This window comes from Bos indicus, chromosome 9 (assembly GCF_029378745.1).
Source record: "Bos indicus isolate NIAB-ARS_2022 breed Sahiwal x Tharparkar chromosome 9, NIAB-ARS_B.indTharparkar_mat_pri_1.0, whole genome shotgun sequence".
NCBI classification, from domain to species: Eukaryota; Metazoa; Chordata; class Mammalia; order Artiodactyla; family Bovidae; genus Bos; species Bos indicus.
This window is the reverse complement of record NC_091768.1, coordinates 61937975-61965693: the sequence shown is the minus strand read 5'-3', so window position 1 is coordinate 61965693 and position 27719 is coordinate 61937975. Positions and strand designations below refer to the sequence as shown.

Sequence of the window (27719 nt, the reverse complement as noted above, 5' to 3'; positions counted from 1 at the left end):
TGAAAATGTTAGCATTTGGAAGAGCTATAATGATTTCTCAGTAAAGACAAAGAATCATGGACCTTATTTCAATAATGCAAAACATGCATGCCTATGATTTACTCTATATTAAGATCATCACATATGTGATCACAATTTCCCATTTTAATGTGACCAAGTACTTTCATGAAAACAAACTAGCTTGTTAAAATCAGAGGCAGGGCATGGCATGGTTATGAAATATAGAGTAATTTCTGTCCAATGTAAGCCAACTTTATAATTAAAGAATGCAGTTAAAAATATACATGGATTTTGTGCAGTTCAAGAATCTTAGTAATGTCAAAATACCACTGTGCTCAGGCTATTTTAACAGTTAATGGCACTGTGGCAATAAGACTGTTCTCTGCATTTTTGCTAATTCTTTCCTTTATTTCTACATTTGGATTATTACAGTAATTTCCACCTGATTATTTTTTTTTGCAATGAGAGTGTTCTTTGAGAGTTCATTAGTAATATAGCTTAGGCTTTGTGGGGGATGCAGCTACCATTAATTTTGCTTTTGTTTGCTACTGGGAAAATCATAATTGCAAATTTTCAGCAAGATGCGTAGATGCACCTATTAAATAAGCAGTTGGTTTTTTATTACTATTATACTAAAAGAATGAATGACATTTAAGGTGATTTTCTTAGAATTTTGCTTTTTTAAAAAATAAGCAACATACTCTAATTTAGGCTGTCATGCCTTATGCATACATGTGCAGTTGCTCAGTCGTGTCCAACTCATTGTGACCCTATGGACTGCAGCCCACCAGGTCCCCTGTCCGTGGGATTCTCCAGGCAAGAATACTGGAGTGGGTTGCCATTTCCTCCTCCAGGGGATTTTCTGGATCCAGGTATCGAACTTGTGTCTCCAGCATCTCCTGCATTGGCAGTGGATTCTTTACCGCTGAGCCATCTGGAAAGTCCTTTATAATAACAATAATAAAAATACTTTAATACATTGAATCTTATTATTTGTAAAAAATTTCAGTTTTTTAGAATAATATCACCTGTTCTTTTTTTCCATCTCTATGCACACCCACTTCTCTATCCACCATCTCCAAACTTACATATCAACCAGCAGCCTATAGTATCATCAAGAAATTTTCATGGGTTTAGCAGCACGGAATTTCTTTTAAAGTCTATTCAGAGTCCATATTTTTGCTTCTATAACCATTAAGGTATAAAATATCCATGTTCTGCTTAGGATAAGCATGGTGTAAGTCTTCAAAACAAGACTTAAAATAGTCTTTTCTATATCAATATAATTTAATAACAGAGTATTTTAATCTTCATTGCCCCACTGAGGACCTTCTTTGTTTTAGAATGATACTTAAGTCATTTAGGTATTTGTCACTGTTGATTCTGGAGTCAAAATCCTTGTAGCATCTTGGGGGGTGGGTAGGAAGGCACTATACAGTATTAGATTCCTGCATGATGTCACATCCAGGAAGGCAGAAAATCCTCTAAAAGCATCAGAAACACTGCTGCTCCCACTGTAGTTACAGACTGTATCACCCCACCAGGCTCCTTTTCTAGTCTAAGTTTGTAAATGCTTTAAGGAAACAATGCCAAGTTCATCGTGTCTAGATTGATAGGCATTCAGGATATTAAATATAGGGGCTCTAGGCCAATTCTTCATCTGCTTGGCTAACCTCATAAAAGATCATTGTGAATGGTTCAAGAGAAGGAAGGTGCCAGTGGATATATTTGTTATGTTACATTCATTTCTGGGAACAAGTCTGGTTTGTCTTAATTTGATCAAGAAAAATAACCTGCTCATGTATTTCTCTAAAGTTAGTAGGGAAAATTTTAACTGCATTATGTCTAAGGCATGTCCTTCATATACACGGCAGATCTCATGTGCCAACATCACAACTAGATGAATGATGTTTCTGTTACAGTCGAATGGGCAACTGAGTCTTTTCTCACTCTCGCCCAACCAGTTGAGCTTTGGAATTATTAAAGTAGTTTTGTTACTTATTGCATCATCTTCCACAGCAAAGTCAAAGACTGACTTAATTATCCTGATGATTCAGGCAAAAATACCAAATTCCTCTTCCTTGTGTTAATGTTCTCTTTCTCATATATTAATATAAAAGATAATTCCATTATGCTGGTAATGCTCGGTTGGTTCTGATAGCTTTAGCTTTTCTTGTACTTTGTAATATACAGCAGAAGTTATTAAATGCACCCTTTTCTCTGGTCTATTCTTACTAACAATATGAGTGTTAGATTTTTCATAAAAATATCAACTAATATGAACTAAATAGCATTAGGATATTTATAAGGCTATATTTCAGTTCAAATTTAACCTTTACATATGCCTACTTATTTAACTTTTGAAGTCTTATTAAAACATAAAGAATTTTAGGGCTCAAGAAATGATGCCTTTAAACAACATCAAATTAAGCACTCACTATTAGGTGACAACGCTAGAAGGAAAGCCTATCACAAAAGCAAATTAATGATACAAATGAACAGATTCCTTAGATTTGCTGACTTTTATAACCAATTCAATTAATCATTTAATTTTTCTCTGATATTGTGATGTTTCCTCCTACCAAGTGCCTTTGCATTTGTGGAGGGAGAGGTGCCTGGTGGTGGGGGAGATATCTTTTCTATATAAGCTGTAAAGAGGATAATTGAAGCAGTCATCTCTTAAAATAGAATCTGCAGCTTTTTTATTTCATAGAAGCCATGGTCCATATACAAAATACTCCATAAGACTGTCTTCATCTGGCTTATGAGATTTGATCAATAAAGGCCAAAAGCAATATGCAGAACCCAGCAGGCAGGTTATCTTTACAGGTCATTGTCAAGGACAGCAGTAACTTAAAATGTGCAACATGTTATCCACAAAGCAACACACCTTTCCATTTATTCATTCATCTTTCAATAACAGAAAAAGTATCTTCTCTTTGAATCCATGGACTAAAGAAGTCCAACTAAAAATCAAGTCTTGTTTTCCCAGGCTCAAATCTCAAAGTGATTAGGTGACTAGGGTAATTAAATGCACGACAGTGAAAATTCCAATTCCCAAATATTTTTCAATCAGAAACATTATGTGCCAGGCATCATGCTAAGGCTATGTACTATTTTTTTTAATATCCACATAAATTAGGTGTTATTACAATTCCCATTCTACATATGAGAAAACTGAGGCTTAGAGAAGTGAAATGCTTTTGCCCAGGGTTTCCTACTAGAAAGGGTGGAGTTGGAACTTCAACCCAGGACTGCCTAAGTCAACACCTCTGCTCTCAACTTTGAGGTCCAGAAACCATTTAATAAGACATTCCTCTTTCCATTTCTAAGGAAAAGGAAAGAACTAACTTTGAGAAAGGAGGTAATAAATACAGTACTTAATAATTTTACAAAATGAACAACTAACATCAGAAAGAAAGATCTGCTGACAGTAAAAAAGTTGCCCACAGCACTTGCAAATCATCTTTATCCCATGGGTTTTAGGGACAAAGTATAACAATTAACTATATAAATCTCAGCCCTGGATTAGCACCTTATTTGCAGTGGCTGTTGGCAAGTAATAAATAAAATCTAACTTGTCTTTGCCATTATTAAAAAAAAAAAACTTATACAGACCTTTTTTTCTTTCAGTAGTCAATTATAAGGACTGTGGACAGTAATGACAGTTTCCACAACACCTGCAAGGAATGGAGAGGGCACTTTCTTCATGTCTGAACGAGACATGATGGTTGTTAGTTGACAAAGGCTTGAAACATCCATTGCCCATACAGAGATATTCAGACTCAGTGGAAATCACTCCACTTTCCACTGGGAGCAGAGTGGTTTTCTTAGGCCCAGAGAGAGACTGCCTTTCTGTGGTCAAGTTCTTAAGATCTCGCCTGGAATCCAGGCAGAAGAAATCCTCAGAAGGTCTCCAAACAGGGAGAGCATGCGACTGACTCCTGGCACTCAAAGGCACAGGCACAGAGCTGTGTTATATGCAAGGTGGCAGATGGATATAAAGTTATAGGCCCTTTACATGCTTTGTGTAAAGTTTTATTGGGCATGTGTTCTGTGCTAAACACTGTGTGTGTGCACGTGCTGAGTCACTTTAGTCGTGTCCAACTCTTTGCAACCCTATGAACTGAAGCCCGCCAGCCGTGCCTGTCCATGGGATTCTCCAGGCAAGAATACTGGAGGGGGTTGCCATGCCCTCCTCAGGGGATCTTCCCAACCCAGGGACTGAACCTGTATCTCTTAAAGTCTCCTGCCTTGGCCGGCGGGTTCTTTACCACTAGTGCCACCTAGGAATCCTACTGAACACTGCAGATATTATATATCCATGTATCACACCTAGATAATGGATGTGGGTCAAGGAAACAAGGGAAACAATTTTCCCTTCCAACAAACCCTTCAAATAAGGTCCATTCATCTGCTCTTCCCCTCCCACAGAAGACAGTAGTGAGTAGGATATGAATACATGCAACAGGCAGATGGTACTTCATCATCAAACAGTACTGACTGGGGTAAATCCCCTGCCTACATGTGCTCTGAAGTTTTCTTCCTGAAGAGATGATAGGCAATGCTGAATCATTCTATAGCAGTCTTTCTTGTGTCTAAACCCTTCAGATCATGAACACCTTGAGAGCAGAGTAAGGACTTGGAGTATATGGTCTTGAATATCCTCTGCCTGGCCCTGTGCCCGGCATTTAGTAAACAAGCATTTAGAATGCTTGTTTACTAAATCAATGTTGGCAATACAGCAGGACTATCCTAGCAGAATGACTTTTAACTGTGGCTAGTTTTCTTTGGCATAAAGTCCGTTGATCATTAGGGAAGTAAACCTGAGCCTTGGTCTTATACAAACATCCATCTGAAAAGAACTGCCCAGATGTAAAAGTTACATGGAAGACATCAACAACTATTTATCCCAGGATCTTTGATCTCAGTTTCAAACAGAAGTTATATTGATGGCGAGCAGAAGTTCTGGACAAAGGTCAGGTATTTACTTTTTATTCTGATCCTTGTTCAGCCTGGTGTATTATGAACCTCAATGTTTTACCACATAAAAACGATGTATAAGGAGATTTTTTTGAGATGCGCAACTGTGAATGAATTCTAATTATACACTGTTGATAGACCTTTAAAGACAATATATAAAACTATGATTATAATGGACTTTTTCATTTCCTCAAATGCATACTATTATGCACTGATTTTTCCCAAGTGGTTTCTCCATGTGCAAGTGTGTTTTCAAAACAACTTGTCAAGAGAAGTTATGTGAAAATTCAGCCACTAGATGGAGTGGCTTTTAAAAGCCCTCAGGAATCAATTTGTTACTCTGTTCAGTGGATATAGTTCTTGCTTTGGTTGAGCAACTTCTGCTACAACATTTTATGCGTTTTACAACTGAATTAATTTAAACATATATAAGAAAACATGTTAGAGACGGTTAAAATGGGTTATTACTATTGCCTACAAAAACAAAATTTCTAATTATTTTTCTGAGGCAAAAGGGCATTGAGAAAATTTAATATACTGATAAAAATTAATTGTAAGTATTTGGAATTCTGCCTCAAGAAAGTAATTAAGAATGAGTAAAGGAAAGTAGTTATACTGAAAACAAATGACATGTTTATGCCAAGAGATGCTAAAAGTAAGAAGGGAATATCTTGGGAGCCCAAAATCAATTCTAATAACAAACTCAACTCATTTCTATTTTATGAAACATTTGGCTTTCCAATTTTCAATTATGAAATCACCAACACAGGTCATAACTCTGTGATGAAAAAGAATGGAAAATTATTTTCTATTCTTACAGAAGCTAAAATGGAATATTTCACAAGAGAAGTTAGTATCTGTTCAAATACTCATACAAATCAAGGATACAGTAGCTTTCTAAATAACTCAATTTCCTTCCTATCATTTTCTTGCTGGAATAATTTTAAACATTTTTATTGTTAAGTTCAGGGTTCCATTTAATCGTGATTTTAAAAACTAGGTACTTACAGATCACCTACTTTAGTTGAAAATCACCTACTTTAATAACAAAAATTTCAGTGTGTATGAGCAATACTTGATATAAGCAGAAAAAAATATGCTTTCAAGATGCAAATTATAATGTACAAACAGAACTAGAAGAACTTGGTTTCAATAACGATATAAAAATATGTTTTGGAAATGTAACAAATTGTATGAAAGGTCAGAATTTTCATGCCATTGAAACCATGAAGTAGTTCTATTATACTTATTTAAGAACTTGATTTTGAATTAAGGTTTGTGTGATACAGCTATATGATTTTGAACAGAGTTGAGGAACTAAAAGCATTGAGAAAAATGACATGAAGATAAAGAACTGGGAAATAAGATAGTTGAGCACAGGCTGGACATCTCAGCATACACCTTGAAGAATAGTCTGATAAATCACATGTGGTCTGGAAGTGCACACCTAGTTAGTTTATAAGTTGTACATGCGAGCTCAGTCACTCAGTCATGTCTGACTCTTTGCTACGCTATGGACTGTAGCCCTCTAGGCTCCTCTGTCCATGGGATTTTTCTAAGCAAGAATACTGGAGTGGGTTGCCATTTCCTTGTCCAGGGTATCTTCCCGACCCAGGGTCTCCTTCATCTCCTACATGGGCAGGCAGATTCTTTACCACTGAGTAACCTGGGAAACAATTTTATAGGTCAGTGGCTCTGAAGGGATGCTCTTCAACCAGTAGCATCAGCATCACCTGGGAACTAGGGAGAAATGTAGTCGCAGGTCAAACAACAGACCTACAGAATCAAAAACTGTGTTTCTGAGTTGGGGCACTTTTGTGTCTTCACAAGGCCTCCAGAAGAGTCTAAGACAGTCTGAGGTTTTAGAACTACTGTTAAAGATGATGGAGACCTGTGAAAAAGATTAGATGAAGGAGGAAAACAGAACTAACCTTTCAGAAGTATCGAGGTTAGATAGGAAGAAAGAATATTCTATGAGTATAGGTTTTTCGATCATTGAAATGGATTGCGAAGGAAGCATAAAATAATATAAAATAACCTCCCACAGATCTTTAAAACCAAGCTTTTTCTATTTGATTGAAATAGAACAATGTAGTCTAGCCTGAAAATGAGGGAAAGGAGTGAAGAATCTCTCAAGGATTTTCAGTCTCCAAGCTTCTCTGCACTTTTTCAGGGAACTTATTTGCTAGATCTTTTGTCCAGCAAAGGAAAGTGGCTTCAAGACATAACACGTACTTATTCAGCTGCAGATATAAATTAAAAACTGCATACCATTTTTTCTTAATTCTATTTACTCTGTGATACATTATTTTATGGTTTGGGGGAAAAGAAGAGCAAACAGAAATATTTCCAGCTTAAAAAGAAAATAAGCTAGAGTGTTACTTTTATTTTTTCCTGTTCTTTTATGCTCAGTAATCGCTGAGTTCCTTCACAATGGTGTTGAAAGACGTGGTTAGCGGTCCTATCAAACTTCGCCTCAGTTCAGTTCAGTCGCTCAGTCGTGTCCAGCTGAACTGACGCAAAGTTTGAGAGGACCGCTAACCACGTCTTTCAACACCATTGTGAAGGAACTCAACGATTACTGAGCATAAAAGAACAGGAAAAAATAAAAGTAACACTCCAGCTTATTTTCTTTTTAAGCTGGAAATATTTCTGTTTGCCCTTCTTTCCCCCCAACCATAAAATAATGTATCACAGGAGATGAACCCAGAAAATGACAAACTAAAATGGAAATTTTGCAGCAGGCCCAACTAATGCAAATCTATTGCAAATTATCTTACAGAACTACCCCGGTAATTATGCAATTTTCACTGCTTATAGCTGGCAGAGATCTTTCAAAAATACCTACAAGTTATAAATACATGGAAATATATTCCCAAACACTTAAATATATGACTCTGGGCAGACTGTTTCCTCTATAATTATTTCATCAATAAAAATGGATCACAGATTACTCATAATTAGTTTCCTTAGTCGAGGACTAAAATCATTCAAAGATTTCCCCCTTTTCTGGTGTGTATGAACTTAGATCTAATTTTCAAAAGTAGTTGTATATTTTCTAAAGTCATATTCCCACATAGGCAAAAACACAGAATTCTTTGGGCAATCATTTGCTTACTTTGGTTATGAGTTAAGTTGTGTAACTTTTTCAAGTCTTTTTTTCATTTTTCTTCATGTGCATATCACTTGTTCCCCACAACTTGTACAAAAGCTAGAGAAAACATTTGGAAATTCTGGTAGCCATGCATTGAAATGAGCTGAAAATATGGTCCGTTTAAGAAGTAATGCTGGAATAAACCAAAATACACAGATCACAGTGGTATTAAAATAAACTTCCCTTACAAAGGAATAAATCAAGTTGATTTAAATATAACTGAGTTAGAAGTAAACAAGAGTGACAAAGGCATACCACCTATGATATTGGTTCACTTGCTATATTAAAAACACCTTTTTTTAGCCGCCTGACCAATAGAGTTAGTTAGCATTAGTCGCTCAGTTGTGTCTGACTCTTTGCGACCCCACAGACTCTAGCCCACCAGGCTCCTCTGTCCGTAGGACTCTCCAGGCAAGAACACTGGAGTGGGTTGCTATGCCCTCCTCCAGGGGATCTTTCTAACCCAAGGATCGAACCTGGGGGTCTCCTGCATTGCAGGCAGATTCTTTACTACCTGAGTCACCAGGGAAGACCAACAGAAACCAAGGTTATAAAATTTCCCATTCAAATGTCTATATGTGAAAGTGGAAATTTGGTTTTATTTTTTTAAGCATACTGGAATTTATCACCAATTTAAAGGTAAGACTCCTTTTAACTCAATTTACAGAACTCATACTGACTCCAATTATCTCCTCTAAATATATGGCCTAAAGAATGGATAAACAAATGATAAAGGAAAGAGGGGAACCCTCCCATGTCAACATAAACTTTGAAAAACATTCTTTCCTAATTACATTTTTAAAAATTATATTTAAATATACTACTGACATACACAGTTTGTGAAAGCATTTGCCAGTATATTCAACTCCCACAACAGATTGCCTGGCACGTCTTTGAAAAACGCTTCTGCTTTTCTTTAAAAAGCAATAGCATAGAATTTGCGAGTGGGAATAAAAAAATAGATATTACACTGCTGAATTTTGGAAACTATGCTGTACTTTATCTCCTGAAGTGAAGAAAACTTTTAATGCTATTCAGAGTTGATAATGATGGTAAGGAATCATGCCAAAGGTATCCAATTTCTTTTCAACGAATCCAAACTCTAAACAATTAAAAATCCAAATCAGAGTGGAAAAATAAGACATTAGATAATAAAATATCATACTCCTAGGGGAAAATTATTTTCCATCTGTGTTAGAAGAAAAAGGAACTTAAATCCTTTCATTCAAAAATGCAAAATTTACTTTGAGAGGCTTATTCGAAAGTACAGACTATACTGCAATAATAGCACTAGGGGGTAAAAAACAATGAGTCGGCCAAAAAACCAAAAACACTAATTCCCATCTGACCAGTCTCAACTCACATGTTCACTAACAAAATAAAACAAGCAAAGCAAAACTTTGAAAGCTTTCCTAAAGTGCAGGTGTGAACATTTCCCCAGCTGGGGCTAAAACGGAACTCATAGTATTTCAGTACAACTGCAATGACTCTGCCAGACCCATTTGCTCAGATTAGGGGAGTAAACAGTTCTTTCCTCAAAAACCCATATGAATGCAACTCTGAACCTCAGAATTCCATGCTCCCTAAATTATGAAATTAACCTGTCCTAGTGAAACTTTCAAATTAGAGGAGATTCCAAAGTTATTCACCAATCATCTATATGAAAAGTACTTCAAATACATGGAAAGCAGCCATGAAAATTAGATCAAGAATATATTTGTCATCTCAACTGCCCTAGAAAAACTGTTACAATTAAATGTACTTCATTTTCCATGAGGCACCCTGTTCAGTAAAGAAATATAACCCGGGAGAGCTTTTTAGTAAATATTTTATGGTAAGAACTGGAGGTAATCACACTGATTGCTTGAGGCAACAACTTTGACCTCTGATCACTGGTATGTCATAGACATACCTATTATCCATGCAGGCCTGTTTGAGATAGAAGTTCATCTAACCTCAAATCATTTGAGGAGTACCAAGAGAAGCACTGGAAAACCACTAAAAGAGGCTTCCCCTTTTCTCCTCACAAATTTCCCAAAGTTTTAACTTACTTGTAATAGCATTATAATGTGTTTTATCCAAGAAATATAACTATATTAATATGCATCTTGTGACATAGTGATAATTTTGTATGTGTATGTGCGTGCTCAACTGTGTCCAACTCTTTGTGATCCTGTGGACTGTAGCCCACCAGGCTCCTCTGTCCATGGGATTCTCCAGGCAAGAATACTGCAGTGGGTTGCCATGCCCTCCTCCAGGGAATCTTCCCAACCCAGGGATGGAGCCCATGTCTCTTATGTCTCCTGCACTGGCAGGCAGGTTCTTTACCATAGTGTCACCTGAGAAGCCCATAATAACCTTGTGTATCTTCTCCGAACTTTCTTTCCAAGATTAATAAACAACCAGTGAAAACTGTGTTAAACACAATAGTCAGTGTTTACGAGAAAACTATAATTGAATGTGGTTCTGCCCATCCTGGCATCTTCATAAGATTCTTAGAACATAGAAGACTGGAATAGATTTCTACTCTCCTGGAAAATAAGAACAGTGTTGTTTTGATTCAAGGTGGGTACTTCCTTTGGCCTTGAGTTGTCCATGTCCATCTGCACAGTTCCCTTGAATTTGGACATTTCCCCAAATTCATAGAATTTATTTAAAATCTGAATCATATGTTCAAATATATCAAGGCAACATGTCTCAATTTTTAATTTAGTTGTGATTATACATCCAGGAAAAAATTTTGTTCATATACACATATAGAGGTATATTTATACATGCTGTCATCTTAAATTCTGCAATCTATAATTTGACATTACATATACTCTGGATAATATTTATTGTTTCTTTTAGTCCAGAAAATATTTGGGAGAAAACTAAGTTGATCTGCAATATGTTATGAGGTTAACCCAATCTAACCTAAGAATATAGATTAGTGGATAAATGGTTATAAAAACATTAAAGAGCAATTTAGTTACAAAATGCTGAACCTTCCAATCCCTCAAAAACAGGATTCATGTGGTTATACTGTAAAGTTAACATTATCATGAGAACAGGATTAGGAAAGAGCTGGAGACTCAGAGGGAAAACAGGAGGCTAAAATTTTACCAATGTAAAATATATCCAGTGGTTTTCATTTCCTCATTAACTTTTCCACCAGCCTTCATCCATGGAAAAAAAAAAAACCTCAGCAGAGTTTGCGGCCCCTCAAATATAGATATGCAATATAGAAACCTGGCCTTGGCATAGTTTTTCAAACAATGTTGGGTCCAGGTGATTTCAGAGTCAGAAGCAAAATTATAAATAATTTAAGCCCAAAGGCTGGCTTCACTCTAATTTGTTAGTTCAATTAGAAGATGATGAATACAAAAATAAAAGAGACAGACTTACACGGTGGTGACACAGCATCCCTTTTTGCAGGAATGAAAGCTCTCATCTATGTGCTTCACGCAACGGAGCTAACATCATTACCCCAAGAATAACAGGCAGCAAACTAACAGACAGGCCCCATCTTCCTAACCAAATTCAAGATGCTATAACCAAATCTTGTTTTACTCATCATGTGTTGTTAGGTATTTCCGAGTTTGATTTATTACTCTCTTTTGCAACATTCCTGGAGAGCTAATTATGGGAAATAATTCTTTGCCTTATTAGGCCAACTGTTTTCTGGGAAGAAACATTTGGTAAGCCCGGTGAACTAAAAACTGCTATGAGAAGTTCCATTTCCTAATAGTTTATTCTGATAAGCAGAGTACTCCCATTCTAATTCCACCTAATAGGCAAGACAACCTCGGAGCCTGTCTAAATTTTCTGGTGGTGAATATTAGTTCCGGGTTAAAGCAAAGAAGTATGTCACACAATTGTTTTGAAAGAGTTTTTCAGGCTTTGCCTTAGTAATTTAATAAGCTGACACTGCATACTAAACACATATCAGCACAACCACTGGGATTGCTGCTTTCTTGAGAAAAGAGGTAACCCGATTCAAGGAGTCTTCTTTTGGAAGAGGCTATGACAAGCCACAAATATAGTGGTTCTTCTGGAGAATTTCATTCCCAGCAGTTTCGTCTTGGTAACATTTAACAATTTCACTATTTTAACATTTTGAAATGCCAAAAAGAACACACTGATCCTGCAGCTAGGCTTATTAGAGAAGAACAATCTCACAGGCGAGACAGGAGGCACGTGGTCCACTGGGAAAAGGGTAACAGAAAAAGACAGAAAACAGTGGATAACAAACAAAGCCAAGCACTACTCCAGTGTAAGATGGGACTTTTTTTCACCGGAAGGTGAATCTTCTCTCTCCAAAGTGAATAATGTCATTTACAGCTTCTTTTAAGGGACAGGGCATAACATTCTTTTTAATATGCATGTATACTGATGCTGTCTATTAAAAGAGGAGATATGAATATAATGTGCCTTTTAACCATGAGTATGAAAGCATAGTAATTTTCTTTCTGAAAGGTCAGAACCAAGCATTATCCCACTGTGGCATTATTTTACCCCAGAGAGGCTTAGGAACACAAGGAACACCAACACTTTCCCGGTCAAACACTTGATACCTACCTGAGCCAAGACTGCTCCTTGCCTGGAGTAGGAGACATCTTTAGAATAAAAAGAGTTCGTTTACAGTAAGTTCTCTTGATAACCTAAAATAGTTTTTAAAAACCGTATCCAAGTGTCTTGCCTAACTGTGGTAACTGTTATTGCTCCTACAGTAACTGCCTGCAGTATGCAATGTTTAAAATTCTGGACATGCATGGATGCTATTCATGTATAGGTAATCAGAAAATAATCTGTGTCACTTAAGAAACTATACACAGCCTTTCTGAGAACATTGCTCCTAAATGAGTTAGAGAACATAGGAGGGCAAGGAGTACCAGGGAAAAAAGGACAGAGAAAAAAATCAATCAGTGTATCTTCTCCTGCAAACTGTCAGCAGGGTGGGATTAGAAAAACAACACTTTAAATCAGATAAAGTCCTATGGGAACCTTAAAGGTTGGTTACTCTGAGCTTCTCAGGATTCTGCAAAATAGATTGATGGCAGTGGTCACCCATTGATACTCAGTGTCCACTGAGTTTCCCCAGAGAAATTGCATTTCCCTCATTGTTCAAAAGATATTAACTTGGTAATAAAAATGAGAAGAAGTTATGGAACCCACTGAGATATATTTCAACACCTTTAAAACCAGTAGATCTGTTCTAATCTCTTATTGGATTAAATGCCTGAGGATGCTAATACGTGAAGAAAGCAACAAAGCCAAGAGCAGCACTTATCTGAAGGAAAATAAAAAAGATGCGAGACAAAATAACGAATAGGTGACTCAATTTTTTCTCATCTGTTCAACTGAAAACTAAAATCAGAAATATGCATGATGCTTTTAAACTTTCAAATGACCAAATGACAGTTTCTCACGTCTGTCACAGCAAACACATTCTCATTCACAGGAGCTGATCATTTGTGATTGTGAGCCTTGGCAAGAAATGTCTTTTAAACAGACAACATCAACTTTTTTTCATCTAATGGCTACTTCTGAATTCAATGGTTCCATCACCATTCAAATTTAATTATCAGTTAAATGCTAATTTCTTTTTCCTCAAAGAAAAGTGGTTCCTGTAGCTATATTTTTATATGTAAAAGTTTATTACTTGATATACATTTCTTTATATGACATTTAATAATCTGACTTTGGACAGCTTCTAGGTTTGGTGCAGAGATCGATGTATTTCTTCAGGAAGACTCAGCTGCTGATAGGGTTTAGAGACATTAAGCACCAACTCAAGCACCCGTTTTTCAAACATGCACAATTACACATTTTCCACAAACAGACATCAGTGCATACAGACAGCCAGGTGCTCACACATTCAATAACTAGTAAATGGTAGAAACCTCCAGAAGTAGCACAGACCACAGTTAACAGGCTAGGGCTCTACGGCTTAGTAAACACCAGTGCACAATTCGCTCACACGGAATCAGAACTCCACGAAGGACACTTGGGAACCACACTGGTCAGCACCCGAAGGGGCGGGAGGCGGAAGAAGTATTTACAAATGCAACTCTACCAGGTCTTACCCTTCGCATCCCCCGGTCCTCGCGGGAGAAGCTCCCTCGCCACCTCTCGCCCAGCGCAGGGGCTGCTTCTCTGCTTGAACGAAACGTCCCCCCACCTGACTCTACGGAGAGCTCTGCCGGGAACCGAGGCGCCCCGCCCGGGCCGGGGGAAGGCACTGGCGCCGCGGGAGCCGAGAAAGAGGCGGAGGCGGAAAAGAAGTGGAGAAGGCAGGGGTGGCCGAGGGAGTAGCGAGAGGGAGGCGGCGCCGGCGCGGGGATGCGGGCGAGGAGGGGTGGGGTGGAGCGGGGTGTGCCTCCGTCGGTCGGTCAGGAAGTCAGTCGGTCCGCTCAGCCCGTGCGCCGGCGTCCCCTGCCTCCAGCGCCAGCCCGCGACGGTGATCGGGACTGGCGCCCCCTGCGCTCGCGAGCCTCGCCCCTTGCCGGGGCTCCTCGCTGGGTCCTCCCGCTCGCCCTGCCTGGCCCGGCGTGGGGCCGCCCGTTTCCGCCAGCCCCGGAGCCCGTCGCCTCGCCCGGCGCGCGCGGTCCCCGACTCTCCCTGCGCTCGCGCTCTGGCTCCCTCTCGCTCCGGTCCCATTTATGAAGCGCGGTCCCATCACGTGTTAATGAGCCTTTGTCCTGCCCTGGCAGCGGCGGCGGCACAGACCCCGCCGAGGGAACTGCGCGGGGAGGGACCGGCGCGCGGCGCCCGCGGCTCCAAACTTTGCTGGCGCGAGGGGACCCGCCGCTGGCGCCGGCCCCGGGGCCAGAGGGGACGAGCCTCTCTGGTCCGCGTCACCTACTTCTCTTCCTCCTCCTCTGCCGCCGCCGCGGTCCCCGGGGGCCCCACTGCCATGACCTGGCTCTCCTTCCAGACACTCTCACACTCTGGCCGAGCCAAGAAAGGGCTCGTGCCTGCACCGTCCCCGACCTCGAGGCCATGAATCACGCGCGCCCAGCCAGCGCGCAGCGACAACACCTTGCGCAGGGGTCACGTCTGGGCCAGCGGGCTGAGCCGGAAGGGAAGGGGGAGAGGAGAGGGGAGACTAGGCGGCGGCGAGCCCCACCCAGACCCCCCCAGTTCCGGGCCGCTTCCGCGGCAGGCGGCCACTAGCCAGGCCCGGGGTCAGGCGAAGCCCGGGGACCGCGCCGCGCAGCCCCCGAGTCCCCGTGCTACCTGGCAGAGGCCACGCGGCCACCTGTCCTCCGCCCTCGGGCGCCGCCTGGTTCCGCGCCGGGCGCCTCCTGCAGCCTCCGCCTTCCCCGCCCGGCGCGGACCACTCGGGCGCGCCCCACCCGCCCGGCCCCGGCTGCAAACATTTGGGCTCCGTAGGCGGCTGGCTCTGCGCCTTCCTGCCCGGCGCGCCCCCTCCCCAGCCGGGGTTGGGGGCACCCCGCGCCTCGCACCTTCTCGCAGGAAGAGGACGCCCCCTTCCAACGCCGGGCGGGGGGCGCCCGGGGCTCGCGGGCAACCGCGGCAGGCGCCTGGGAATCCGTGGTGCACCCGGCTGCCGCGGCAGGAATTAGGGGACATGCTCGTTAATTGGTTCCACTATCAGCCGCTGTCTGCCTCCGGTGTGCACGGATCAAACCTTAATTGGTCTTTACATTTATCATGGTGAATTGCGAACCTACAAACAAGCCTCAGCCGCTGTTTCAGCAGAAAAGGCCCTCCCCCTTTCCCCAGGGCCGGGCAGGGCTGTAGCGGCGGCGATCCCGGTTATTTAGACATCTTTATCTCTCCGGAGTTGGGTCGGGGGAGGACTGCCTGGTTTCCACCTGATGCAGCCAGGTCCTCCGGCCCCAACAGCCCCGCGGAAAACGCTTGGTTCGGTTCCTTCCCAAGCTCTCCTCTCCTTGACAGCCTCAGCGTTCGTTTTATGACACCCCGCTAGGATCCAGCAGTTTCTGCCCAGTCCTCATACTGCACGCGCTCTGGTTCCGATCTCTAGTCTCGCCTTGCCCAAGCCCAGAGCTCAACAATCCGAACAGATTTGGGCCCCATATTTGGACTACGTGATGAGAATCCGGAAAAGCGAGTCTCTCAAGGAAAGGAGGAGAATTGGTGCGGAGGAAACCCATGGATGGTGGGTTCAGAGTCCTGGATAAGGGGAGGTTGTTGAGTGCCTTTTGGACATCTCAGTCCAAATCACAGAAAATACGCAGGGCTCCACTGAAGTCTTTGAAGATCCCCTAAATTGCTTTAGGCTAGAAAAAGTATTTCCTATTTCCCTATCAGGGAAATGGACATTTGCAATAGAGTACACAGCGGAAATGTTTACTTTCTGCTAGGTAGGTAGACGGAATAAGTTATAAACAAAGATCTGATGGACCGGTCAATCGATGGCGAGTGGGTAGATGCGGGATTAAATCTGATGCCTGAGGCAGACTCTGCTTCTGTCTGAAAAAGCCCTCTTCAACCACTTGCGACGGGAAGACAGCTCTACCTAGAGATTTAAAGGGGGGCGGCGGGGGGGGGGGGGGGGCATTTGTTCCTTTCTTTCTTTTCTTTTTGGGGTCATGGTTGTTTATTTTACTTTTACCTTACACCCTTGTCAGGAGGATATATTTGCAAAATTTTGCCCCCTTGTGACCTTACAGACTTTAATGTCCCAAGTGACCTGGCGATTTGATAAGAACTAGTTTGCCACTTCCTGGTAGTGTAGGTTCAGAGGTTTGCTAGTAGGATCTAGACAGCTCTTCTGATGATGATGAGGTCGTCTTTCGGATGACAAGAAAGGCTAGGGAGTTAGGCTTCTGGAGGGCTCTTAGGCAACAGGGGTTTGTTTCACATGGGAGCTGCCACCTTTCTCTGGAGCATGATGACCTATGCTCTTGGGGTGGCCGAGGTGTTTAGTATCCTTTGGAAATATGACACTGACACTTGCTGGGGTAGCCCTTATAAGACATTCTCCCAATTACCAGTCTGCCCCTTGGTGGTCAACCTCAAAAATTTAAGGGTGGAAACCATTTATAACCTAGGGAAGGAATTCCATGGAAATCTTATATCTCAACTCAGCCACACCAACTTTTGCTTTCTCCTAAAGAAGAGCAATCTAATTACTTTAATTATTTCTAAGTCATCCTATAGCTCTTTTGATTGATGGTGGATCTCTTCACTGAATTCTGAAATTCCAAGCAGCAACCGAGGATCCAAAATGACCTGAAATCTATTTGTTGAGTGACTGGCCAAAGTGACCTGTAGACAGTCACTCATTAAGAATCTAATCAAGTAGTGACTCCAGCAGCTATAACTGTTTAGCATGTTATTCTGTTGTTGTTCAAGATGAGGCCTCGGGAGGTCGGGGAGAGAAGGCTGGAGCCTGACAGCTGGTGAATTGTACTCACTTTCCATTTAGAGCTCAAGGATAATGCTCAATAATGGAGTCAAAATTTGACTTGTGACCTGGCATTTTATCACCACGAGTGAACGCTTTGTTGGAACTGAGAGAGTTATTATGTTGTTTAGAAAATGCCATTCTTGTAGGCATGCTTGTCTATCTTTAAAATTTAAAATCTGTCTTCAGCTCATCAGGGTGGTAGACTGTCAGTCAAAGAATGGCTATACTTTTCCCTTGAAGCTGGGCAGACGGCTGATAGTGTGAAAGCAAGATGCTCCTCTGTGCCTCCAAGTTCACATTTGGCAAGGATCACCTTTATATGGGAGGAAATGATTTGGTTTTCACATGTGGTTGGCCAGCCACTGCCCTCATAAGAGAGTCAGCAAGAATGACAAATACAAGCTGTCAGCATCCCTTTCAGGAAGACTATGTTGAAGGCACACATACATTTAATCTAAGACATTGGATGATCCTTGGTTATCACAAACCTACATTGAATTTGAACCTATGTCCTTCTGGGGAAAGACACAGAGTGCCCCTTAGTGGGTTTCACTAGTCCTTGCATTGCTACATACGAGGCTGTCTGGTTTTTTAGTTCTTTATCCTTTTAAAATTAGAACAGGGCTATGATGAGCCAATTTACTGCCGTGCTGTGTAATTTAGGTTATTCACTCAGTGAAATGTAGAGGATGAGAGAACAGTGAAGACTGCATATTTCAACTTCAAAGAAAGATAGATCTCAATTTATTTCTGCCAAAGTATTGATAGTTATATTGGACATAGAACATTAGAGAAGCGTGTTCTGCCTCCCTAAGATAGACACTGATCCAAAAGGAGCCGTAATTCACAGTTTCTTTTTATACTTGTTTTGGTTGGTGGTACCTCTCTCCCATTCCCCAAAGGAGTGATCTGTTGGGAATGATGAGTAATGGTTTACCAGTTTGGGAACTGGAAGCAGAAACATCACTTTCTTTTAGAGTTTTGAGAGTTCTTTCTGAGTTCGGGTTTCAAGTATTTGTTTTGTTTGTTTGGCCCTTTTTTTTTTTTTTTTGGTATTTTCAGTGTGTTGCTCACACCACAGGGCTGGAACGCTCTCAGATTAAAGACATTTTCAGAATGATGTTATGACGACACAATTCATTCTCATTTGGAGCATTGCTTTAGAGTTCGACAGTTATTAGTGGGTCTCCTTTGAAGCATTAAAGCAGGATGTTTTTCAGCGGCTTTGCCTTGTGAGATGGGAATTTATTCTTTATTCCCAATCTAAAAGGTGATTGACAGCAAGCCTGCAGACTGGGCTGAAGCTCTGTCATCCCAAGCTTGAGTTCTGAAATGTTTGTTCAGGAGATGCTCGATCAGTGATGCAAGCAACCTAAAGACCCTCCCGCACCACTTCTGCATGTTTCTCAAGAGCTACCAGCTGGTGATGGGGAATGACATTCTATCTCACTCCACCATTAGAAATTAAACTTCATGAAATCTGTTGTAGATGGAGAAGCTGGTTGCTAGGGTAGGAAATAAATGGGGTGAGGAAGGAAAGATGATGGGCTTCTCTGACCTTGGGGGACACTGCCTTATGTTAGGCACAAAGAAAATCACTGCCACCTCTCAGTGATCTTTCCATATAACAAAACACATTCTCATTAGGGCTTTTTTTATTTTCACCTTCTCACCTTCTTTCATTAAACCCCACTTTTAAACATCCCAGCTGAGCAGCAGCAAGGAAGGCTGAGAAATGACAGGAAGGCATTTTTCCTTTGTTCATATGTTTTGTTTTGTTTTTCATCACCAAGCAGAGGATCAGTAATGAGGAGATGGATCATCCTTTCATTTCAAATCATATGAGGAGTATGTTCTAACATATAATAAATAAGCACATGGTGCAAATAAGGGAAGTGAGAAAACAGGTTAATAAGGCTTTTGAACCCCCTTGATTGGCAAAATAGTCATCAAAACTCTATAATTTAAAAGGCTGCAAATATTATATGTCTAAATATTTCCTTTAAAACAATAGTTCAGGCAGCAGTATTATCACAACAAAATATGGCAAATAATAGAAAAATAGTGCTAAATAATACGTATGTCTTAAATAGTCATCTGGCCTGCCTTCTAAGTAAACCCTTTTCCCAGTATTCTTCATGGTTCTTTCAACTTCAGGTGGGAACATAGAATTGACCATCTATCTTGGATTATGAAAGTTAGGAGAAATAATGAACATAAAACTCCCAACCTGGTGCCTGAAACTGAGGCTCTCAATAAACTGTCTTGCTTTCTGTCATCACTACTGTTGCATTGTAGTTGAATTTGTATTCACTGTCTGGAGAGGACCGCAGGATGGCTGGAGGCGTTGAATTCTCAAACCAGAGGGCAGGCAGGCAGGCAGCTGATTCGTAAGCAAAGTGCTCACATTTGGTGGGTTTCTTCAGGCTCAGCTGTGACTTCTTTGCTGTCGCTCCCATTCTAAACAGATGCTGTAGATTATCTGCCTTACACGGTAGTCTGGATATACTGATTCCCATAGAAGTCCCCATTAGCCATTGCCTGCAGTTCACTAGCTTTTCCTTGAAATGCAGCTGCTAGTAAAAATGAGAATTGGCGAAAGCCAATGGGGTGTATGATTAGTCTGTGGATTCGTTTTCTGTTGAATCTAAAACATGTTAAAGAAACAGTAACAGCTCACTTTATTGTTTCAACAGTATTGAAGAATTGAAAGGATCTTATTGTTTTCTAATTTTAGTTTAAAGAACTATTGATTTAGACAGGATGTAGATGAATTCTGAGAATAGAACATCTTAAGGATATAGATTTGAATCCCTAGTTATGGCATCAATGACCCAGGCTATCACTTACCCTTCTAGACCTCACTTTTCTGTTCTATGGGATGGGAGTACCACTAACCTGCCTTAATTTTTTTAAACTATTGTTGAAAATGGTTAATAAGACAATAAAGGTGGGAACAAAATGGAAAAAGCTTTAGGTAAAATTCAACGAAAGATTTTATTACCCTTAGTACTTTATCTGTTGTCATGGTCCACTGATTTCTTAGCTGTATAAAATTATGTAGAATATTTTAGTTATTCTGCTCATGTCAATAGACAGTAATAAATAATGAATCTTAACGCTCCAAAGACAATGATTTTGTATTTAAAGCCCAGAGAAGAGGATGTAGGGTGCTAATAACCAAGTTGAAGACTCTTAGGCAAGAATACTGGACAATGGATAATTATGTACATTGAAGAGAATTTCAGTCCCTGGCATGATGGTATGTTTCTCTACACTGGTAAATTGATGGATGCACCTGTGCTTATCGATACTGCATGATGCAAATTGTTGCCCACTTTTTCCACTCAAGGGGATATACTTTCCTGATGCATAAAAATCTGGAAAATGTGCAATTTACTACTCCTTTAAAATGTAATTTTTCTCAAAACTGATTGCTGAGTGTTAAGGCAACATAACTTATATCCTCTCTATTGTAGCTATTGAGTAAAATAAGAGTAACTTCATCTTTATATAGTGTGTGGTTTTCAGGCATCAGAAGGACAACTGTAAGGGTAGAAATCCCATATAAGAAGCTAATTTAGAAGCTGTTAATACTTTTTCAGATATGATCGCATTTATCAATTCAACACAACAGTCTAGAAAAAGAAATCATGTGGCAGTTTTACACTGTCAAAGTTATGGAAGAATATGAAAGGGTACATCGAACCATCAGTAAATAGCATCTTTAAAAAACCCTTCAGTTCTGAAGTTTTCTATCATGATCCACTATGAGGAGAACACCAGTATCAAGGCCATGCCTCCACTCTGTCACCTTCTGGAGGAAGGTTTTCATTTCTTTCTCTAGTTCTTTCTTCCTTTAGTAGATGCTTTTGTTAATAAGGAGCTTGTCGAGTGGGAAGGTGGGAGAGATAAGAAAGGAAAAAGAAATAAAAGGAAAAAGAAACAGGAGGAAAGTAGAAAGGAAAAAAAGATTTCTCAAGGATATCACTATCTCTTAGAGTTCCTTAAATACTGAAAATGAGAAATTTGAGATGGTCTGTGAAACTTGTGATCTGACACTTTGCCTAATATGAAGCAGTAATAGTCCTCAGCTTTCACCTGCGGCCCCAAGGGTCTGACTTTGGAGAATTCCTGGCATATTCTGTGAGGGCAGCTCTTGACTAATTTGTTTCTACTCAGAGGCCTCAGAGAAATGACCTGGTATAGAAATAACCCTGAAAGTGAAGGCACACTGAGCTAAAATATGGACATTTAATTTTATTTTATTAAGAAAATGATTCAGACCACACAATGTCAAGACGACATCTTTTAGTGACATCACAGTAAAATGTTGGATCTAATGTACTCAGTGGGTTAGATCACTACTCAAGCTGATCATTTCATTCTCAGCCTTTATTATTATTTTTGAGTAAAAGTAGCATTTTAAAAACTACTGTTTTCATAAAAGTGAAACATGTTCATTATAATTAAAAATTTTGTGATAGGACAAAGTCAGAGTTCCCACCTCATACTCCAATTTCCCAACTCTTTACTCAAACGCATTTGCTATTAAGGGTGATATATATCCTGTTGTCCATTGTTTGTATATTGTCCATTGTTTGTATATAGAATTAGTTAAGTGAATGAAAGGACAAAGTCCTAGGAATGGAATTTAGGAGTGAAAGTTTTGTGTATTTCAAACACTGTAAGAAAATGCCAACCGTATACTGAGCCTTTTTTTAAAGATTTTTTTTTCATATGGACCGTTTTAAGTCTTTTTTGAATTTGCTACAATATTGCTTCTGTTTTATGTTTGGATTTTTGACCTCAAGGCATGTGGTATCTTAGCTTCCTGACCAGGAATCGAACCAGCATCCCCTGCATTAGAAGGCAAAATCTTTCCACCAGACCGCCAGGGAAGTACCTATACATACTGAGTCTTTTAAAATGGGCATAATCAATCATGTATACACACAACTGGAGTGAAGTGAGAACCCAGTCTTGCACCATCTCTCCAACAGCATGGAACCTATTCAAAGATGGTAGGCTGGTACTGCACCCTAGGGGCTTTGGAAATTTGTAGGAAGAAAGTTATTCTGTTGTCACCATGATTGGAAGGGTGGAATGGGGCTTGGAACATTAGACATGCTGCAATGCATAGGGCAAGTCTCACCCAATGAACAATTGTCCTCTGTCCCATACAGTATACAAATGTTTGGGTGGGCATTCATGTTGATGAAGAATCTTTATTATCCTGGACCCAGAGCCTGGCTACATTTTACATATAAATTCATCCAAAGTTTTTTGTTGCTTTTATTCCTTTGTCATGTTTTTAACACACATGGAATTTTCCAGGAATACAACCACCATGTAAATACAGAGTTAAACATTTTGGAAAATTGCATCACTGTGGCATTTTAAGTCCTAAGCCAACATGTCTTTACTGGTCTCTATTTATAACTGGTGCGTGCACAGTGATTCTATGTATAATCTGACTATGCCACCACTATGCCCAAGCTTCTACATAATGATATATATGATTATTATATAAATTACTTGCCTTTTGGTTCTTTTTATGTTGTACTTAGGGCATGATGTTCATTATTTTTAAAAAGTGAGGGACTTCCCTGGTGGTGCAGTGGATAAGAATCTGCTTGCCAATGCAAGGGACATGGGTTCTGTCCCTGGTCTGGGAAGATTCCACATGCCTAGGAGCAACTAAACCCATGTGCCATAATTATTGAGCCTGTGCTCTAGAGCCCACAAACCACAAGTACTGAGCCTGTGTGCCACAACTACTGAAGTCCGTGCTGCCTAGAGCCCACATGCCACAACTACTGAGCCCGCGTGCTGTGGCTACTGAAGTCCAAGAGCCTAGAGCCTGTGTTCCACAGCAAGAGAAGCCACCACAGTGAGAAGCCCGAGCATCTCAATGAAGAGTAGCCCCCACCTGCCCACAACTAGAGAAAGCCTGAGCAAGGCAATGAAGTCCTAATATAGCCAAAAGTAAATAAATTGTTTAAAAATTATTTTAGAAATAAAATAAAAACCATGTGTGTATTGAATTATATCATCTATGAATTTTTATTTCATTTTACTTAAGGTTTTACTACAAAATATTTGTCATTAAAAAACACTATGTCTGCCAGGTATGGAAACCCACAGTGGTAGGGAACATCCATCTTCCTCTGATCAGGTGGGTTGGGCTCAATTATCTTCTGAGCATGCTTAGGTCTGGGATGCCTTCTTCACCCTCCAGGCCCCAGAACCCACAGGGAGAGAGTTAGTCCAATCCTACCTACACAGCAGCTCCAGAGAACCAACCCAGCCAGGACAGCCCTGTCCCTGATCAGAAGGACAGTGCAGTTCGTGAGCAGAAGAGCTTCTCTCTGTTTCTAGGAGAAAGCAAACTGGTCAGCCTACTGACCATGAGTGTACTGAAGAGAACAAATAACATGAAGATGCTTACTGCCCTGAGTCTCGCCCAGTACATGTGTCATGGTCACCCAGGGGACAAGAGGCTGCATAGATCAGTGAAGATTCTCACCACTACTAGGTAGGTGGGTGGTAAAATCTTATAGGCAATAGAGAGTTGTTGCTATTATTATTATTTTCAACTGGAAATAGTGCCATCAATTTTTTTCATTATAAAAGTAATAAATGCTTACTGTAAAAATGTAGAGTATAAAAAGTATGAATAATAAAATCTAAAGTAATTTATAATCTGGTTACCCAGAAATGATCATTAATATTTGGAGCATATTTGTCTAAACTGGTTACTCTACCCCTGTACGTAATTGTACATGTCTATAAGTATGAGTAATATCGTACAGTCTGATTTCACTTTAAAGGGAATGTATCACCTAAAAATAAGCCCTGGATATTCATGTAATTATATATGTTAAATTATGTATGTTAATGCCATTAACCTACTGTGTTATTTTTTTCCTTTGTGGTTGCTTCAAGTTCATTTCATGCTTATCGTACTTCTAAAAATATTTATCCATGTTTGTCTAAGTTCCCTAAAATTAAATGTTTAGTGCAAAGACAATTCCTTTTTATTTGTTACATTCCCCTAGAACATAAGTTCTTATATGGAAGTAGGAATCTTGTAACCTCAAAGTCTAGAATAGAACTTGCAAGGAAAGTATTCAATAAAAGTAAATGAATCGAAATATATGCATCTATTTCCCCCCAAAGCAAGACACTGCATTTCTTATATAAGAACATAAGGAAATACATTTCTTTTATCTCGTATAAGACAAAACTTTTTTTAGTCATGAACAAAATCGACATTTTATGGAAATGTCTTGATTCCATGTGAGAAAGCTTAAAAAAGAAAAGAAAAAGATATGATGTGGAATGAGACTGAATACTCAGGGTGGCAACACCTTGATGGAGAGCCCATGGGCTATATATAGTCTGACCCTTAGCTCTGCATGAGAATAAACACCAGGTTGTCCTTGGGTCCTTAATTGATCTATATCCCCTAAGAGGTGCTGTGTTATGGTAACCAAACTCACAACAGACTGATGTATGTATGCTAAAATGACAGTGAATGATGAGAACTGCACACTTGTGATTCTTCTGATCATCACAGTCTCTTTCAAGGCACAGAAAGGTAAATGGCTATCAGAAGGGAATTGGTAGGCATGAGAACCTAGAAAGAAGGTTTGTTGACCTTGTGCTGTGCTTAGTCGCTTAGTCCTGACTGATTCTTTGCAACCCCATGGTCCCCACCAGGCCCCTCTGTCCATGGAATTCTGCAGGCAAGAACACTGGAGTGGGTTGCCATTCCCTTCTGCAGGGTGACCTTACTAGCAGCTATCATGAACCTAAGGGAGCCTAATACACCCACACCCATTACAAGCAACTCCTGATGGAATGAAACAGCCCTGTTAGCTGTCCAGGGCATCTCTCTCCTGGACCACATTCAGAGAATCCATTCTTGTTCACACCTCATGAAGCTGCCCCACTTTCTGGTAACAGAAAGAGAATATATGTGATGTAAGTAAATTAGGGAACATTATTAAAATAAATACTTATGAACATAGCTACCCAACTTAAGAGCCAGTCAATTTACTTTTTAAAATGTCCGTTTGTACTCTTTTCCTGTCCCATATGCTGTCTCCCCCATCAGAGTACCTGACATTTGTATTATTCTGCCTTGCTTTTTTCTTTTTAAGTAAGTGAAGTTGCTCAGTCATGGCCGACTCTTTGCGACCCCATGGATTGTAGCCCACCAGGCTCCTCCATCCATGGGATTTTCCAGGCAAGAACACTGGAGTGGGTTGCCATTTCCTTCTTCAGGAGATCTTCCCAACCCAGGGATTAACCTGGGTCTCCTGCATTGTAGGCAGACGCTTTACCGTCTGAGCCACCAGGGAAGTTCTTTTTAAGTAAACTTTATCACAAATTTATCACCAAAATTACTGTTTTCAGTATTTATAGAAATGTTGTGGTACTTTATAGATTGCTTATTTCCCTCAGTATTAAGCAGACAAAATTCACCCAGCTTGGTTTTCTTTTTTTAATACTTCTGTTTATTTTCACTTCTGAATAGTATATCTTTTCATGAATATACCACAATTAGTTTAACTGTTTTCTTTTAAAGGATTCTTGTTGCTACAAACATTGTGTGCATATCTCCAGATAACAAAGAAGAGTTTCTCATGAATAAATATACCAAAAAATAGAAATGCTGGCTTATAGTATATGGAAATATTTGACTTATGTTTATAATGTTAAATTATTTTCCAAAAATGTCTGTATACTTCACTCTTCTATATTCAGTGTAGAATATTTCTACTTGCTTCACATCACTATCAAACCTTGGTGTTGTCAGATTTTTAATTGTTTTCTAATTTAGAAGGTATATATTTTTCTTAAAATTTTTCATTTTATATTGGAGTATAATTCATTTTATATTGGAGTATAATTGATTAAAGTTGTGTTAGTTTCGGGTTCACAGCAGAGTTAGTTATACACATATATGCATCTATTCTTTTTCAATATGTTTCATATTAATATGATTTTTATTGATTACAATTGAGGTTGAACATCTTTCATATGTTTATACATGTTTATATTTCCCCTTTTGTGCATGACCTGTCCATGTCTTTGTTCATTTTTATTGTATATTAGATAGCATATTCAAAAGCAGAGACATTACTTTGCCAACAAAGGTTCGTCTAGTCAAGGCTATGGTTTTTCCTGTGGTCATGTATGGATGTGAGAGTTGGACTGTGAAGAAAGCTGAGTGCCGAAGAATTGATGCTTTTGAACTGTGGTGTTGAAGAAGACTCTTGAGAGTCCCTTGGACTGCAAGGAGATCCAACCAGTCCATTCTGAAGGACATCAGCCCTGGGATTTCTTTGGAAGGAATGATGCTAAAGCTGAAACTCCAGTACTTTGGCCACCTCATGTGAAGAGTTGACTCATTGGAAAAGACTCTGATGCCGGGAGGGATTGGGGGCAGGAGGAGAAGGGGACGACAGAGGATGAGATAGCTGGATGGCATCACTGACTCGATGGACGTGAGTCTGGGTGAACTCTGGGAGTTGGTGATGGACAGGGAGGCATGGCGTGCTGCGATTCATGGGGTTGCAAAGAGTCGGACACGACTGAGCAACTGAACTGAACTGAACTGAACTGAAGATATATAAGATATAGTTTGTTGTTTTCTTATTGATTTGTGGAAGAGAGATAATGAATGAGAGAAAGAAATTGGTTCTGGATAATAATGCGTTACAGGTTACATGTGTTTTGACTACCTTCTTTCATTTTGTAGCTTGGTTTTTTTTTTAACTTTTTTTTTTTTTTTACAGTCTTTTAATACACAGAAATTCTAATTTCACCTAATTTCATAGGAATGCCTTGGGTATACTTCATTTTTTGCTTTCTGATGTACATTTTAGAATTAGCTAGTCAAGTTTCTCTATATAACTTATTGAGATCTTGAAAGAATTATATAGAATCATTAGTTTAGAGAGAATTAACATCCCTATTATATTGAGTCTTCCTCTCTATAAGCATGATGTATAATTCTATTCATTTAACTCTTCTCTAATGTATTTCACTGTTTTATAAAGGTCACCATAAAGCCCTTGTACATTTTTGGTAAATTTCTTCCTGGGTATTTTATACCTTTTACTGGTACTGTAAATATCTCTTTTTTCAAAGAATTACTTTTTCTGTGTATTTATAGAAATGCAA

The 27719-nt window shown here is 39.9% G+C and overlaps 1 protein-coding gene across 2 annotated transcripts in view; it reads right to left on the bottom strand.

The window, feature by feature from the left end:
• The window catches only part of CNR1 (cannabinoid receptor 1), a 30748-nt gene extending 15302 nt beyond the window's left edge, over positions 1 to 15446 (bottom strand). The window contains exon 1 of one of the 2 annotated variants that reach the window (XM_070796094.1): positions 15359 to 15446. The gene's annotated coding sequence lies outside the window, so the exon portion shown is untranslated. Of the gene's footprint in view, positions 1 to 14205; positions 15174 to 15358 lie in introns of those variants that run through there. The other variant, XM_070796093.1, reaches the window with a different exon arrangement.
• Positions 15447 to 27719: the final 12273 nt, after the last annotated feature.